The 17,301-nt window shown below is 45.4% G+C and overlaps 1 long non-coding RNA gene across 1 annotated transcript; it reads right to left on the bottom strand.

Moving 5' to 3' along the window:
• Nucleotides 1-6,769: 6,769 nt before the first annotated feature.
• On the bottom strand, nucleotides 6,770-7,192 carry LOC148033084 (uncharacterized). The gene is made up of 3 exons (XR_015691775.1): nucleotides 7,049-7,192; nucleotides 6,886-6,965; nucleotides 6,770-6,796 (listed from the first exon to the last, which is right to left on the bottom strand). It is a non-coding gene; the product is annotated as an uncharacterized LOC148033084 (long non-coding RNA).
• Between the last annotated feature and the right edge of the window lie 10,109 nt (nucleotides 7,193-17,301).

Here is a 17,301-nt window from a genome sequence, read left to right as displayed (position 1 = left end):
TTGTTCTCTCTGCTTTCTCCTCTTTTTCTTGGTCAATGAAGGTGCCTCTCTCAACGACTCAGGACCTTGGGCTATATCGACCGTTGATGTGCTTGGTCGGGCCTCAGCATTTCCCTTCTCTAGTGTGTCCTTATGGGCAATAGCCATGGTTTGCTGAATAGCCTTGCCCGGTTGTGAGGGCACAACTGCCGCTCTTTTCGAAGAGTCTAGCTTTTCAACCAACTCCCTTGCATTTAACTCCTCCGTCCTAGGCTTTAGGCACTCTGAAAGTGCTGGAGGTGTCAAGGGATTTGGTTGCGACACCTCCTCCACAGGTAAACTACTAAGGACATGTTCCACAAGGGGCATTGTCACGGCCAAGGGCTGTGACTACTGTGATCCCTGATTGGAAGTAGTAGCAACTAGTTGAGTGGGCTGGCTACCCTTGGTGGATTGCGGTGCCAAGTCCTTAGGGCGATCAGAAGTGGTTGTGTCTTTCGTTGGCCTTTGAGCACTCATTTGTGTAGATCGAACATGAGCTGATCTAGTCGCATTAGGTGGCTCAGGCATATCCTTGGGTCGAGAGGTACAGGTGGCGTCATGTCCCACCTCTTTGATTGTTGGAAGCTTAGATGGAGGTAGAGATTGGAATTGAGCAGCCGCCCTTGACAACTGCTGTGGTGCTTCCTGTGTCCGTTTGGAAAAAGAGGATGTAGGAGATCTAGGACTCTTAAGTGGACTTGGTACTGAATGAATGATTTGCTCGAGGCTATTAGATGATTGTGCCATTTGCTTTGTTGAGTGATCAGCCTTGCCTTGAGCAATGTTGTGCCTATGATGCTTGTTCTCCCCTTGGGAAATCAAAGGCTCCTTGGGCACTAACGATTTTTGTGCGTGCTCAATGGCTACGTATGACATCTGTCGATTTAGCCTGCTAGGCTGGGGCTCTTTCCTTCGAACAATCATGTCTAGTTCCTTGCCTTGAGACCTAGAGTTTCTCTTAGATTTCCTCCTGTGCCATGCTTTTGATGCACTCTGGCCTTCAGCTGATAGAGGCGGTTTAGCAGGGGGCATTGGTACCCAAATCCATTGGTTGCCTGCATAATACCCTTGAGCATGAAGCAACGCTTTGGATATCCATCACGGCATTGTGCTAGCTCTCCATCGATGCCTTGACCTATAAGGATTGGGCTTCTTTTGTGGTCTTCTACGATTTTTGTGAGTCCAAACCCTATCCTTGACCTTGTCTCTTGACCTTCTTGTTTCCGGCATGGCCTCACTCACTGGTTCTCATTGTTCGACGTGTGCTTGTATCAACTCTTCCAACAAGTCCTTGCCCTCGTTTGTAGGCTTGACTGTCATGTCGTCACCTTCCTTGCCTTTCCCTTGAGGTTCGATGAGGTCACCCTTGCTAAAGGTGGTGACTATCCTCACACCCGGTAGTGTCAGGTGTATCCTCTGTGCTACATAGTCAGCCTCACACTTGGTCGCCCTTTTGAAGAGTCTTCCTAGGAGGGTTTCTTTCCTGCAGCTATCACTTTTTGGTCAAACATGAAATAGGATAGGCAAGCTTTCCGTTTCAATTGTCGCAAGGATTTTGCACTTCCCCATGAGTGCTTGTGGGTGTCCCCCATAAGGGCTAAGAGTTGCACTAGTTGGTGTGAGCTCTGGTTGGCCTAGTAGGGTCCATGATTCATATGTCAAGATGTTAAAATCTACTCCTTCATCAATCAGAGTATCAATAGTATGCTCTCTTTTCGCGGTGAGTTTGACCCTAAGATAAGCAGGTGGTACTATGTCTTCATCTTCCCGGTCCTGGCTTGTAAATTTAAGCCTTCTGACAGATGCCCTTGAGTTCTCGACTACACGACCAAATGTGGATTCTCCACTGCTGTCTTGGATCGTTAGTGCAGTGCTATTCAAGGTACATCTCTCGTCAAGAATGTCATGTCTAGTCATCTTCGCATTTGTAGCTTGCTGAAGTTGCATTTTTCTCTGACTAGACACGGTTTGAACACAATGTCTTTGTGTTCTAGTGGTGTGGCCTTTTTGCCCTTGATAGCTAGATTGGCCCATTGATGTTCTAGGGTCTTTGTTGCTCTCTGTTCGGGTATGGGCTTTCAGCTGCTCTTTTGCAAGTGAGAATCCATGCTCGTGTAGAGTCATTGCTTCACTAGGGTCCAATTTGGAAGACTTGTCATGGTGCCCGTTTTCCCTCCAACCTACTCGGGGGAGGTGCGGAGGGGGCAGAGCCCCCTCTGCGGGGGTCTGGGGGGGGCAGTCCCCCCCGGCCCACAGGGCCATTACGGTAAACACCATATGTAATTTGGGGGGGGCGTTTATAGCCAAATTTTGAACTACGTGCTTTAAATTTTAGCCCAGTGATGGATCTGTGATGTGCCTTTAGCTCTATGCAGCCTTGGGGTCAATCTCGGGGTTTAGATGTGTTAAACTTTATGTTCTAGATACTTGTTCGATTTTGACAGTTTTCTGTCCGATTCTCAGATGTCCAATTTTCAAGAGTCCGATTATCAGAATCGGACGTCCAATTTTGGGTGGGTCCGATCAGACCAGTGTTTCGATTTTGGTCACGTCCGATTCTAGGAGTCGAATCAAAAAATGGTCCGATTTTCAAGTGGTCCGATTCTCAGAATCGGATCGGACAGGGTGGTCCGATTCTGGGAATCGGACCATACTAGTCCGATTGTCAGTGGTCCGATTATGGACTCGTCCGAGTATCCAAGTGTCCGAGTCAGACCGGTTGGTCCGAGCGTCCGATTCTCAAAATCGGACGGTTGGTTTGAGTGGTCTGAGTGCCACGTGGCACGTCCGATCGGGCTAGTCCGATTCTGGGAATCGGACGGTCCAACTCCAGAACTCGGGTGGTCAAATTCTGGGAATCGGACCACAGCGAGTTGGTCCGAGTGCGTCGGCGGCGGGTGCGATTCCCACGCGTTTGACCCCTCCTCACTGTCTGGTGCACACAATCACCATAGACTTTCTAGATTTGATCAGGGCACTTGTTGCAAAACACCAAACTCACCTGGAGCAGCATGAATCACCGATGCCTAGGAATCGGGGCAGCGCTTCCTCATCCTGTGAACCAGAAGTTCTCTCTCTCTCTCTCTCTCACAAAGCAACCCAAGGAAATGAGGTCTGTCCTGGCCTCCCAGGCCTCTTAAGGTCCTTTCCCAGCATTGCAGAACCTCACAGCTAGTTCCCTGTCCCTATCTTCCCAGAAACTTGAATCTGGTTCCTTGTTTCCCTGTTTTAGCCTGTTATACAACAACAGAAAACCCTACTGTTTGCTTGTTTTTTCTTCTTTTTCTTTGTTTTTCCCTACCATAAATGCATCCAAATCACAAAATAAATACCTATACTACTCCATTCCACCGCATAAATCTCAGAAAGAAAAAAATCTACTTGCCAAGGGGATTGAATACCCTCTTCAACCCCCTTGCTTCCTACCTATCTACCTCAAGCACCGTTTCGGGGCAAACCCTACTCCAATGCTCGATTCGAAGCGCGCAAGTGCTCAAGGCTTGAATCCGTAGGTCCCGGAAACGGAACCAGAATGTGGGAGCTTTCACTCAACCGCCAAGACTCACGGACCGCTTATTGTTCAAGCGTTCCAAGCCGAGCACTAATGGCTACCTCTCACATAGTCGACGCGCCATCCATATCTACGGGTGTAGTGAGCTTACCTCCGTGCCGTTCGAGTTACCTCCTCTTCCGCACACTCCGGTAGCTCCACGATCCAAGTGCAAGCTTCAAGTAAGCTCAATCCTCCCACTCCAAGCTCCAAGCTCCATTGCCGCGAGCAAGACAAGAGAAGAGAAGAGAAGAGAAGAAGAGAGGAGAAGATGGAGAGCTTCTCCTCCTCGGTCCCTCACCCTCACACACTCACTCCCTCACACTCTCCCACTCCCTCTCTCAAACACAAGCTCAAGCAAGCAAGAACAAGAAGAAGAAGAAGAAGAGGAGAGCTACTTTTGGCCACACACAAGAATGAGCTTCTCATTCACTTTTCAACTTTATATACAAAACCCTAGATCCCTTTTGGGCGGTCATCCCCTTTTCCCCTTTTTACATGGCCGGCCATAGCCTAGGCCCTTTTTCCCATTGTCCTTCTATCTTCCTAGCTTCCTTTCCACCGCCTGTCTACCTTTAAAAATTGCACGGGTGAGAGCCCGGCACTCTTTTACAAGATTTTAGGGTGCACCTTTTTATTTTAAAATGCGCCTTTCCCCTTTTGCCTTTGCCTTGGACTTTTAAGGTTGCCCTTGCGCTTTTGGCCTTTACTCATTTTCTTTCTTTAGTCGGGCTACCTTTTTTCTGCCTTTGCCCTGCGTCTTTTCCACTTCTTTTTGCTTTCTTCGTGTTGGGGTTAACATCATCTATACGTTGAGTTCGAAGATGTTTACCCTCACACCAAAGTGCATTGAATAATGTGCACTAGTAGTAAAAGATAAAAGATCTAACATGTCAATTATTTATATAAAATAAAACTTATAGAAACAAATTAATTGATAGTATGTCTCACCTTTGATAAGCCACCTCGTGCGTATTCTCACTCTTCTTGAGATATATTAATTTTCTTCTCTTTTTCCATTCTCTCCATTTCCTCATGTAACCAATCTATATCAATATGACGTGGGAGCGCATTTAGATGATCTGGAAATGAGACATTACATCCATATCTAGTGCGAAATGCTTGTCTTTCACTTTTTTTTCTTGCCCTTGCTTCATTATATAGTGTTGCCCATTTGCTCATTACATCACTATCACTACAACACAATGCCGCCATACACGCGTCCATTACACGCGAAAAGTTACGGGCGTGTGTATGGTCGTTTATACTCACAACAATATCGGGCGCGTGTATACATGCATGTAACAGCGCGTGTATAATTGCATGTGAGGGTGCGTGTATTTGCGCGTAAAAACTGTCATAATACACGCTCTGTTACACGCGACACAGAGCCTAACTACAGAAATCCATTTCTTTTCAAAAAAGAAAACCATTAAGTTTTAAAAATGTCATTGTGCATTGCAGTGTTTACAAACCATTACAAAATCCCACTACATGCACTTACAACAACGTAATATATTGAAAAATATATCTTCATATGGTTATTGAAAGACAAAGTATACAATAGAAATGTCATGAATTTGGAACAATACAATGATGGATTGGTTAGGGTTCGATCTCATCTTCAATAAGATCCATCCTTGCCAAACGATCAACATCAATATCCATTTGATCAATTTGTAAGGCTACGATTAAATTTATTCTACTATCGCTATTTTGCCCATTGATAATGGTACCGATGCCTTGATCATTCTCATCATCATCACCATCATCCTCAATGGAAGGGTCATCCTCATGATCGTGAGAAATGGCACGCTCATCCTCATTATCATGATCATCTACATTGGCATGTTCGACATCATCTTCTTTGCGGCTTGCCACATCCTCCATATGCTCCATATCAGTGAATGTATTATACATTACTTTGGAACGTGGTGCAATAGGGATGACATACCACCATTTACTGTCATGCACCATTGGCAGATAGATAACCTGCTCAAATACACATAATTCATTAATTAATTAGCATATCAAAAGTCAAGGGGTGCGCGAGCTTAGATATATATGTACATGAAACACATTTGTAAAAAAATGCATACCTGCTCACATTGTTGTGGCAATACGAGCCTATCTTTCTTTGTTTGCCAAAACTTTGTAGAGTCAATAGTTACATAGCCACTTGCATGGTGTTTTATCGTTGCGTTAGGCCCTTTTTCCACCACGTTCATTTGCCATTTGACATCCAAAACATACACAAAGAAGCGGCGAAAGTCAAGTCTGTATATGTCTTGGATTGTGCCACAATAATCATCAATTTTTCCATTGGCTCCCTCAAAGCTACTAATGACACCGCAATCTTGTGTATTCCTCTTTTCATCTATTCTTTGTGTTCGAAAATGCTTGCCTTCACACCATATAGCATTGAACATAGTGCACTGGACCAAAATATAAGCAATATCTATGTAAGCAATTAATGTGAATAAATATGAAAAGCCAATCACTTACAAAGAATGCAAATTTACATTTGTTCTATGTACCTTTAACATGCATCCTCGTGCATACTCCCATTCTTCCGCCGTGATATGCAGCCCCTCATCTCTCTCTGCTCTCTCCATTTCCTCATGCAACCAATCAACATGAATATCATTCGGAAGTGTTGCTAGATGCTTAGGGTACGCCTTACGAGAGCCATGTTGCCTCCGAAAGAGAGCTCTGTCTGCTTGCCTTTTTGTCTTTGCATCCTCGTATCTTGTAACCCATCTGCTCATCACATCACTATTAAGGATGCAAGTGAAATTAAGATCATCAATCAATGTTCTCTCAATTACTTTGCTCTGTCCTTTTCCTTGAGGCACAATAGACGTCATCCTCAAGTCCTCTTCATTGCTCCATAGTCGCGGCAAAGAGCTATCCACCTGATCAATAAATTCTGATATATATACAAGAGACTCTTGTATCAACCAACCCTCAGCCATGCTTCCTTCGGGCCTTGCACTTTGCCTCACAAAGTCTTTTAAGGTCTTCATGAAGCGCTCTAGGAAGAACATCCAACGGGCATGCATAGTGCCACATAAAGCAATTTCATCCACTAAATGCACAATGAGATGTAGTTGACTTGTGAGAATGGTTCGCGGAAAAGTCTCCTCTACCATACAAACCACCTCCACTGCCATAACACGCGCATCATCCAATGTGGCTTGATCAATTGCTTTGGAACTAACATATCTGAAAAATAAATGCACAGTACGTTATACCTCATGCACATTCATTTTGCAAGGTATAATGAAGGGTGATCTTACATGGGATTTACATACCTCACAAGCTCGCCCATCTTATAAATACATCTTTTCAAACTCCTGTCTGCACAATGGTCGATGCTAGTAGGTAGTATGAGCTGCGCACATAAGAGCACATGTATATTTGAATTAGGGCATTACAAAATTTAATTTCAACCTACAATAATTGGAAAACACTTACTTGGAGCATCTTGTGCCAATCGTGGGACTTCAACCCATGTAGTTGCTCAACCCCTCTTTTCTTAGTGGTTGTAAACGCTCCCTTCAACGATCTCATGCATCCAGTGGGAGTACGCAAAGTGGTGATGGCTTGCTTTACCTGCTTCTCCTCCTTCTTTGATATAATCCAGGGAGCAGGTGAAAGACGAACGTGCCCACCCTCCTCTCGTGGCCAAGCTTGACGCATACGTCCTGCGACCTGCAAGTCCTCCCGTACGCTAACATTGTCTCTTTTACCAATAACATGTTCCCAAATACTAGATCCCACATTCTTGAAGACGTGCATGGGATCAAGAAGATGGTTGATCTTGAGATGGGTCCAATATGGTAGCCGAAAAAAAATGGAGTACCTACACAAGGGATTGCAGACTGTCATCTTTATTCCAACTTTAGAGACTACACAAAACAAGATTGGAAACAATGGAGATGTACCTGTTCATGCCATCTGGAGGAAGAACATTTGAAGACTCCCAAATACGCTTCCAATCTTTTGCACGAAGTGTCTGTGGATGAATGTTCCTCTTACTAGGAGCATATTTAGGGTGATCTGATGGGAGAAATCGATGATGATTATCGAATATGGTCTTACACAAACCATCAGCATACTCATGTACCAATGAAGGGCCACATATAGGACATGCATGTTTACCCGATGTCCTCAAACCTGTTAAAATAAAAAAAAAGATAGAATAATAAAGTCAATAGTTATAATTGATATAGCTAGTAGTATTAGAGTATTAGTTGGCTCACAATGATCTCTTGAAATGTGAGGTGCCTAGGAAGTCCATCTAAGAAGGATGTGTGCGCATGATAAAAACCATAGAATTAAGAATACACATTGAATCATTGAATAAAAAAACCAGAGATAATAATTATTTTTTCATGGCAATTCCTCCAGTTGACAAGCTTGATATAAGTAATTAGCGGCAAGCGATAGAAACCTTATTATACAATTAGTAGCAAGCATTACAATATGTATGTCGTAATTTCTCTACTTGAAGATGATAAAAAATACTTCCTTTTTATTATGGAAATTTCAATTTAGCTTTAAACTTGACTATTGATTCTTGAGTATGCACGTGTGTGCATGATAAAAACCATAGAATTAAGAATACACATTGAATCATTAAGCAAATTAAGTATGTTACAATGAATGATCCATCTCATCTTCAATGAGATCAGCCCTTGCTAAACTATCTACTTCTAGGTCTATGTTACCAAGAGGTAACGAAACAAATAAGTCTATCCCACTATCAGATGTGTTGCTATATTGCTCAATAACTTCATCAATATCATCGACAATCACATTATTCTCTTCTTCTGCATTTCCTTGAACATCCTCGTGAGGTTCATCTTGTACTATATCACGCATATAATCCATTATGGTGTCATCATGCACATCATCATTAATTGTTGGATTATCATCTGCTATCTCCATGTCGATAATATTACCATATATTGGTTTTGAACGATTAGATATGGGAATGACATACCACCATCGGTTATTGTTTACCATTGGATGATACACAACCTGTATTTGAAAAACAAAAGTAAGAAACTTAAATACTTATGATATTGTGTATATGTATCATATGTATACATATTAAAAAATTAGCTTTTGCATATATACATGCTCGCATTGTTAAAGTAGTACTAATGTGTCATTCTTGTTTTGGTAAAATTTTGTAGAGTCAATGATTACAAAACCACTTGGATGACGTCTGATTGTGCAATGCTCACCATTTGTTACTACTTCTTTAAACCACTTCACATCTAGTACGTATATAAAGAATCGTCTGAAGTCAAGCTTCAGAATATCTTGGATCAAGCCACAATAACCTTCCATGGTACCATTGGCATCCTCGTAGTGAGCAAGGACACCACAATCTTGGGTATTTCTCTTTTCATCTGTGGGAGCTTTCACTCAACCGCCAAGACCCACGGACCGCTTATTGTTCAAGCGTTCCAAGCCAAGCACTAATGGCTACCTCACACATAGCCGACGCGCCATCCATATCTACGGGTGTAGTGAGCTTACCTCCGTGCCGTTCGAGTTACCTCCTCTCCCGCACACTCCGGTAGCTCCACGATCCAAGTGCAAGCTTCAAGCAAGCTCAATTCTCCCGCTCCAAGCTCCAAGCTGCATTGCCGCGAGCAAGACAAGAGAAGAGAAGAGAAGAGAAGAAGAGAGGAGAAGATGGAGAGCTTCTCCTCCTCAGTCCCTCACCCTCACACACTCACTCCCTCACACTCTCCCACTCCCTCTCTCAAACACAAGCTCAAGCAAGCAAGAACAAGAATAAGAAAAAGAAGATGAGAGCTACTTTTGGCCACACACAAGAATGAGCTTCTCATTCACTTTTCAACTTTATATACAAAACCCTAAATCCCTTTTGGGCGGTCATCCCCTTTTCCCCTTTTTACATGGCGGGCCATAGCCTAGGCCCTTTTTCCCATTGTCCTTCTATCTTCCTAGCTTCCTTTCCACCGCCTATCTACATTTACAAATTGCACGGGTGAGAGCCCGGCGCTCTTTTACAAGATTTCAGGGTGTGCCTTTTTATTTTAAAATGCGCCTTTCCCCTTTTGCCTTTGCCTTGGACTTTTAAGGTTGCCCTTGCACTTTTGGCCTTTTCTCCTTTTCTTTCTTTAGTCGGGCAACCTTTTTTCCACCTTTGCCCTGCGTCTTTTCCACTTCTTTTTGCTTTCTTCGTGTTGGGGTTAACATTACCCCCCTCCTAGACGAGTGCCAGTCCCATGGCACTCACTATCGTAGGTAGCAGGCTGTAGTATGCACCGAAGATGTGGGTGACAAGGACGCCTGTGGTTTCCATGGAGGAGTGTTGGTGGTGGTGTGGCAGAAGGTCCTGGGGGCCTGTTGGTGGCCAAGGTGGCTGGTGGAAGGTTGTTGGAGTTGGTGGTAGGGCTATGCTGTGTTGGGGATTGCATTGATGGCGAGCACAAGTGTTGGTTTGTTGGGGATTCTGCACATGACGATTCTTTGCGGGCTTGTTGGATGGTAAGGGACAAGTATCACAGTTAAGTGTTGATGAAGAGCAAACAACACCTTATACCTACAATTGGAAAACCTCACCTGTGATCTCTCCTTAAGGGGTAGTGCTAGGCTTCTCATCGTGCACAAGACATATTTTGATTAGTTTGGGAGACAGGTCGAACTCGAAGCAAGCTTAGGGTATTGTCCTGCACTTGAGGACCCAAACTGTGGATATACTTCGATGCAAATATAATGTGAGTGCTCGTGCATACTTAGATATTACATAGTTAGAAGGCCGTGGGCTAGTTTCTCATAACAATTCGTGGATGAAGCAAAGTTGTCCATGTGGAGAAGGAGTACGCGTGAAGGCATATGAGACATCCTTTGCATGGTGACTGCACGATGTAGCATAATGGAATACAAGGACACCGCACTTTCAGTAGCTGGAAACTATTGGACTTGCTTGATGAGTACGGTGTACTTTTCATGGCCAATCGTGCGGTGCTTATCACCACTAATTGCAATGGTACTAAGGCAAAGTGCAAAAGAAAATTGTGCAAGTGGGTCAGGGTGACAGGTCTAACCCTAGGCGAGACAAGCTCCTCAGGTATGTCCTGCCCTTGATGGGCCTTGAACAATTGTGAGTGATTGTAAGGGGCTAAGGGACTAGGAATGAAGTCGGTCGACTAAGGTTACCAGACGTACCTAATTTGAGGACCCCTAGGTGCTGTGCTGTGATCTGGGTGCTTCTTATTTTTCCATTCATTTCTTTTCCTTTTCTTTTCTTTTCTTTTCATTTCTTTTTCTTTTTTTTTTTCTTTTTCTTTCTTTCTTTCTTTCTTTCTTTCTTTCTTTCTCTTTTTTTTTTTTGCCTGAGTACAACCATTATAATATGTTGAGGCTATCAGCCTTTCAATGGGTTGGAAAATGTCAAGCTTCGAAGGCTCCGAAAATGAATAGTACAATGATGATGGTGCCCTAGCCTTGTTGTTAGAGAAGCAGTTGGCGAAAGGGGGAGATACACTTGAGCTATTACAACCCTCCTTGCGGCACATGCGATATGGGTACAATTGAGGTAACGGCTGTCGTGAGCCAACTATAGAGCTTGACCCAGAAAGGGGGCGTGGCCCAGGAATCTTTTGTGGGCCATGCAATGTGGGCGGTTGGCAAGGGTGCTTTCGGCAGCGTGGCTTTGCCGCGGCTCGTTGTGGGGTTGTGGGTGTTGCGGTGATTTGGGCATTGAACATTTTTGCACAAGGACCTATATTATCCTGCATCCACTTATCGCTTCATGAGAGCATATGCATTGTGTATGCCGCAACTATAATAAACCAGTGCAATGCAAGGAGACATCACTTATTTGAATTCTATGGTGTTGACTAGACATTTATCACCTGCGCTTGATTAGCTTTTTCTTTTGCTAAAGGCATAGCATATATTAAACGCAGATATGATAAGTTCATACAAGTCAGGAACATGTCAACACTTAACAAGTCGGGAACACTTAACCATTTAAAAACCAAAAGTCCTGGTCAGTTATCATTTGATAGGCCCCTTATGCATTATGGGCTACTCGATTTGTACGAGGCAGGGCGAGTCTGGGTGGCCGGGTGATTGGGGCTCTGCTGGTGTGGGACTCCCGTGGGGGTGAGCAGGGAACATGTCGGCCGGGACATGAATGGTGTAATCCCGGCCCGCTACTGTCTCCAGAATATCTTTAAATAGTTCATTAAATTATTCTCTTTCCCGAGCTGCCCTTTCTGCCTTTGAGCATCTGGGGCCCGAGCGGGAGCTGGGAGTGCGTACCACTAGTGCTGCGACCTGTTGCGGGTTTCGAGTCTCGACTTTCTTGACTCGAGGATTCTTCGGCCTTCGCCCTGGGCAATGTCGCTTAGGGCCTCGCTTCTTGGCATACCTCTTGATGGTGGGCACGTAGCGCTCCAATGGAGGGGCGCGTGCCACATGCTCCCTTCTCTTGCGAAGAGCATCTTTGCAAGCCAAATCTCCATGATTCTCCATGCGTTCTGCTAAAAAAGGAAACCTGCAAGGTGCGAACCAAGGGTTAGACCTTGATACAGGATACAATTGTTCGCATGGAAGGGATTTTAGTGTGGTTTATCAAGTGCATATGACAAGAAGGGGAGGGGTGAGGCATGCGGTGTTTGTTGTAGGGGAATGGTCCCCATGCTGATGTTCGCGTTGCCTCCAGTCATTAGCGGATATTAGTTTATGCTAAGTCACGTGGACTGGTTGTCGTGGAGTGGGACAGGGTACATCCTCTGGAGAATAGACCAAAAGGGGAAGAAGGTGTATAGGAAGGGACTACACCCTGTCTACACCATCAAAGTTGTTGGTCAAGGCCTCCTATGGTGGCAATATGGGTTGCAATCCCTTCACTTGGAGGTGGGGCTGGTCACACGACTTTTAAAAGTGTGATGTGAGGAGGACCTGAGAAGCTTAGCCTTTCCAACCCGACTCTTCTCCCTGCACTTGACTATCATTGCTTGTGTGTGTTGATATTGTTTATACATGGTGACACAAAAATCAGTGTTTATTTATATACATATCTATGAATCCATGTCACTTCACGAGGATAAGAACCAAGTGTAGAACTCGGGGTTGTACCCGAGCATGGCACACGCATCTAGTATTCGTGGCAGCTGACTTAATACTGATAGATACTTTGCCACGTTGAGTAGCAATATGGAACGTTTACCGAGTCTACTGGCAATATGTAACTCCTCCTCAGTGAGGACCTTATCAATCAAAGGACCCTGTAGCCTAGTCCCAGCTAAGCCCGTACCCCGAATGTCAATGAGCACTCGAAGGGAAGTTGGTGCCATGTGGGTTGGGTCCCTTTGGGATTGCCATTTGGCCAATCGCTCCTTAGAGACTGTCATGATCTAAGCCCCTAGTTCGGCCATTACAACGCGGCTTTTGCACCAACGCTGCTCAAATTGACTTTGGCCTGCTGAGAGTCGCTTTAGTAGCTCTATGTCTACGAGATTCGGTCGACAGAGCACTTCATTGAACGTGATGGTTAAGCGCAGTTCATCGGCCTCCTCGTCTGGGATGAGTCGCATGTGTTCATGCAGGAGCCTGTCGTAGTGCCCGTTAAGATGTTCTTGTTCTTCCCATGATAGAGGAAAGGACAAGTAATCTCCAAGTTGCTCCTTGGGGATTGTGCCCATGTCCGCAAGGACGTAGACACGCGCGACCACTTTGAGCTTAGCCTCCAACTCAATTAAGCATTCTCAGACACTTCTATGTTCAACGAGGGCTTACTCGGTTGCTATCTCATGTAAAGTTCTAAGAGTTTCCTTAGGCTTTAGCATGGCTGGGGGCTCAGGCCTAGATGAGCAAGATTGGTCAACGCTAAGATTTCTTATGCTCTTGGGGTTCTCACGTTTCTCCTGAGGTTTTGCTGCCATTTTGTCCTGGTTCTTCTCGGATGTGACTGGTATAGATTTGTCACCCTGTTGTGACAGCGTTGTATCCACTCTTGATTGATCAATGTGAGTTCTATTGTCAGTGGATAGAGTGTTGCAAGCAACTGTTGATGGCAACTGTTGCTTTGGTTTGTCAGAGCACACAGGTGTGTCTGAGGTTTCACCGCTATTAGGAGAGGCATCAGTGGGTTCATTGGTGGATGGACTCGATGCTTTATTCATCTGCTCTCCAGCGCCCTTCGTCTCAATGTTCTTGGGGTCCACAACCTCCTACATCTGTTGTTGTTCTCTCTGCTTTCTCCTCTTTTTCTTGGTCAATGAAGGTGCCTCTCTCAACGACTCAGGACCTTGGGCTATATCGACCGTTGATGTGCTTGGTCGGGCCTCAGCATTTCCCTTCTCTAGTGTGTCCTTATGGGCAATAGCCATGGTTTGCTGAATAGCCTTGCCCGGTTGTGAGGGCACAACTGCCGCTCTTTTCGAAGAGTCTAGCTTTTCAACCAACTCCCTTGCATTTAACTCCTCCGTCCTAGGCTTTAGGCACTCTGAAAGTGCTGGAGGTGTCAAGGGATTTGGTTGCGACACCTCCTCCACAGGTAAACTACTAAGGACATGTTCCACAAGGGGCATTGTCACGGCCAAGGGCTGTGACTACTGTGATCCCTGATTGGAAGTAGTAGCAACTAGTTGAGTGGGCTGGCTACCCTTGGTGGATTGCGGTGCCAAGTCCTTAGGGCGATCAGAAGTGGTTGTGTCTTTCGTTGGCCTTTGAGCACTCATTTGTGTAGATCGAACATGAGCTGATCTAGTCGCATTAGGTGGCTCAGGCATATCCTTGGGTCGAGAGGTACAGGTGGCGTCATGTCCCACCTCTTTGATTGTTGGAAGCTTAGATGGAGGTAGAGATTGGAATTGAGCAGCCGCCCTTGACAACTGCTGTGGTGCTTCCTGTGTCCGTTTGGAAAAAGAGGATGTAGGAGATCTAGGACTCTTAAGTGGACTTGGTACTGAATGAATGATTTGCTCGAGGCTATTAGATGATTGTGCCATTTGCTTTGTTGAGTGATCAGCCTTGCCTTGAGCAATGTTGTGCCTATGATGCTTGTTCTCCCCTTGGGAAATCAAAGGCTCCTTGGGCACTAACGATTTTTGTGCGTGCTCAATGGCTACGTATGACATCTGTCGATTTAGCCTGCTAGGCTGGGGCTCTTTCCTTCGAACAATCATGTCTAGTTCCTTGCCTTGAGACCTAGAGTTTCTCTTAGATTTCCTCCTGTGCCATGCTTTTGATGCACTCTGGCCTTCAGCTGATAGAGGCGGTTTAGCAGGGGGCATTGGTACCCAAATCCATTGGTTGCCTGCATAATACCCTTGAGCATGAAGCAACGCTTTGGATATCCATCACGGCATTGTGCTAGCTCTCCATCGATGCCTTGACCTATAAGGATTGGGCTTCTTTTGTGGTCTTCTACGATTTTTGTGAGTCCAAACCCTATCCTTGACCTTGTCTCTTGACCTTCTTGTTTCCGGCATGGCCTCACTCACTGGTTCTCATTGTTCGACGTGTGCTTGTATCAACTCTTCCAACAAGTCCTTGCCCTCGTTTGTAGGCTTGACTGTCATGTCGTCACCTTCCTTGCCTTTCCCTTGAGGTTCGATGAGGTCACCCTTGCTAAAGGTGGTGACTATCCTCACACCCGGTAGTGTCAGGTGTATCCTCTGTGCTACATAGTCAGCCTCACACTTGGTCGCCCTTTTGAAGAGTCTTCCTAGGAGGGTTTCTTTCCTGCAGCTATCACTTTTTGGTCAAACATGAAATAGGATAGGCAAGCTTTCCGTTTCAATTGTCGCAAGGATTTTGCACTTCCCCATGAGTGCTTGTGGGTGTCCCCCATAAGGGCTAAGAGTTGCACTAGTTGGTGTGAGCTCTGGTTGGCCTAGTAGGGTCCATGATTCATATGTCAAGATGTTAAAATCTACTCCTTCATCAATCAGAGTATCAATAGTATGCTCTCTTTTCGCGGTGAGTTTGACCCTAAGATAAGCAGGTGGTACTATGTCTTCATCTTCCCGGTCCTGGCTTGTAAATTTAAGCCTTCTGACAGATGCCCTTGAGTTCTCGACTACACGACCAAATGTGGATTCTCCACTGCTGTCTTGGATCGTTAGTGCAGTGCTATTCAAGGTACATCTCTCGTCAAGAATGTCATGTCTAGTCATCTTCGCATTTGTAGCTTGCTGAAGTTGCATTTTTCTCTGACTAGACACGGTTTGAACACAATGTCTTTGTGTTCTAGTGGTGTGGCCTTTTTGCCCTTGATAGCTAGATTGGCCCATTGATGTTCTAGGGTCTTTGTTGCTCTCTGTTCGGGTATGGGCTTTCAGCTGCTCTTTTGCAAGTGAGAATCCATGCTCGTGTAGAGTCATTGCTTCACTAGGGTCCAATTTGGAAGACTTGTCATGGTGCCCGTTTTCCCTCCAACCTACTCGGGGGAGGTGCGGAGGGGGCAGAGCCCCCTCTGCGGGGGTCTGGGGGGGGCAGTCCCCCCCGGCCCACAGGGCCATTACGGTAAACACCATATGTAATTTGGGGGGGGCGTTTATAGCCAAATTTTGAACTACGTGCTTTAAATTTTAGCCCAGTGATGGATCTGTGATGTGCCTTTAGCTCTATGCAGCCTTGGGGTCAATCTCGGGGTTTAGATGTGTTAAACTTTATGTTCTAGATACTTGTTCGATTTTGACAGTTTTCTGTCCGATTCTCAGATGTCCAATTTTCAAGAGTCCGATTATCAGAATCGGACGTCCAATTTTGGGTGGGTCCGATCAGACCAGTGTTTCGATTTTGGTCACGTCCGATTCTAGGAGTCGAATCAAAAAATGGTCCGATTTTCAAGTGGTCCGATTCTCAGAATCGGATCGGACAGGGTGGTCCGATTCTGGGAATCGGACCATACTAGTCCGATTGTCAGTGGTCCGATTATGGACTCGTCCGAGTATCCAAGTGTCCGAGTCAGACCGGTTGGTCCGAGCGTCCGATTCTCAAAATCGGACGGTTGGTTTGAGTGGTCTGAGTGCCACGTGGCACGTCCGATCGGGCTAGTCCGATTCTGGGAATCGGACGGTCCAACTCCAGAACTCGGGTGGTCAAATTCTGGGAATCGGACCACAGCGAGTTGGTCCGAGTGCGTCGGCGGCGGGTGCGATTCCCACGCGTTTGACCCCTCCTCACTGTCTGGTGCACACAATCACCATAGACTTTCTAGATTTGATCAGGGCACTTGTTGCAAAACACCAAACTCACCTGGAGCAGCATGAATCACCGATGCCTAGGAATCGGGGCAGCGCTTCCTCATCCTGTGAACCAGAAGTTCTCTCTCTCTCTCTCTCTCACAAAGCAACCCAAGGAAATGAGGTCTGTCCTGGCCTCCCAGGCCTCTTAAGGTCCTTTCCCAGCATTGCAGAACCTCACAGCTAGTTCCCTGTCCCTATCTTCCCAGAAACTTGAATCTGGTTCCTTGTTTCCCTGTTTTAGCCTGTTATACAACAACAGAAAACCCTACTGTTTGCTTGTTTTTTCTTCTTTTTCTTTGTTTTTCCCTACCATAAATGCATCCAAATCACAAAATAAATACCTATACTACTCCATTCCACCGCATAAATCTCAGAAAGAAAAAAATCTACTTGCCAAGGGGATTGAATACCCTCTTCAACCCCCTTGCTTCCTACCTATCTACCTCAAGCACCGTTTCGGGGCAAACCCTACTCCAA

The sequence above is a fragment of the Lygodium microphyllum genome, chromosome 8 (genome assembly GCF_053477565.2).
Source record: "Lygodium microphyllum isolate KBCC chromosome 8, Lygodium_microphyllum_v1.1.10, whole genome shotgun sequence".
NCBI lineage: Eukaryota > Viridiplantae > Streptophyta > Polypodiopsida > Schizaeales > Lygodiaceae > Lygodium > Lygodium microphyllum.
Note: the sequence above shows the minus strand (reverse complement) of the source record. Positions and strands in the feature narration are given on the sequence as shown.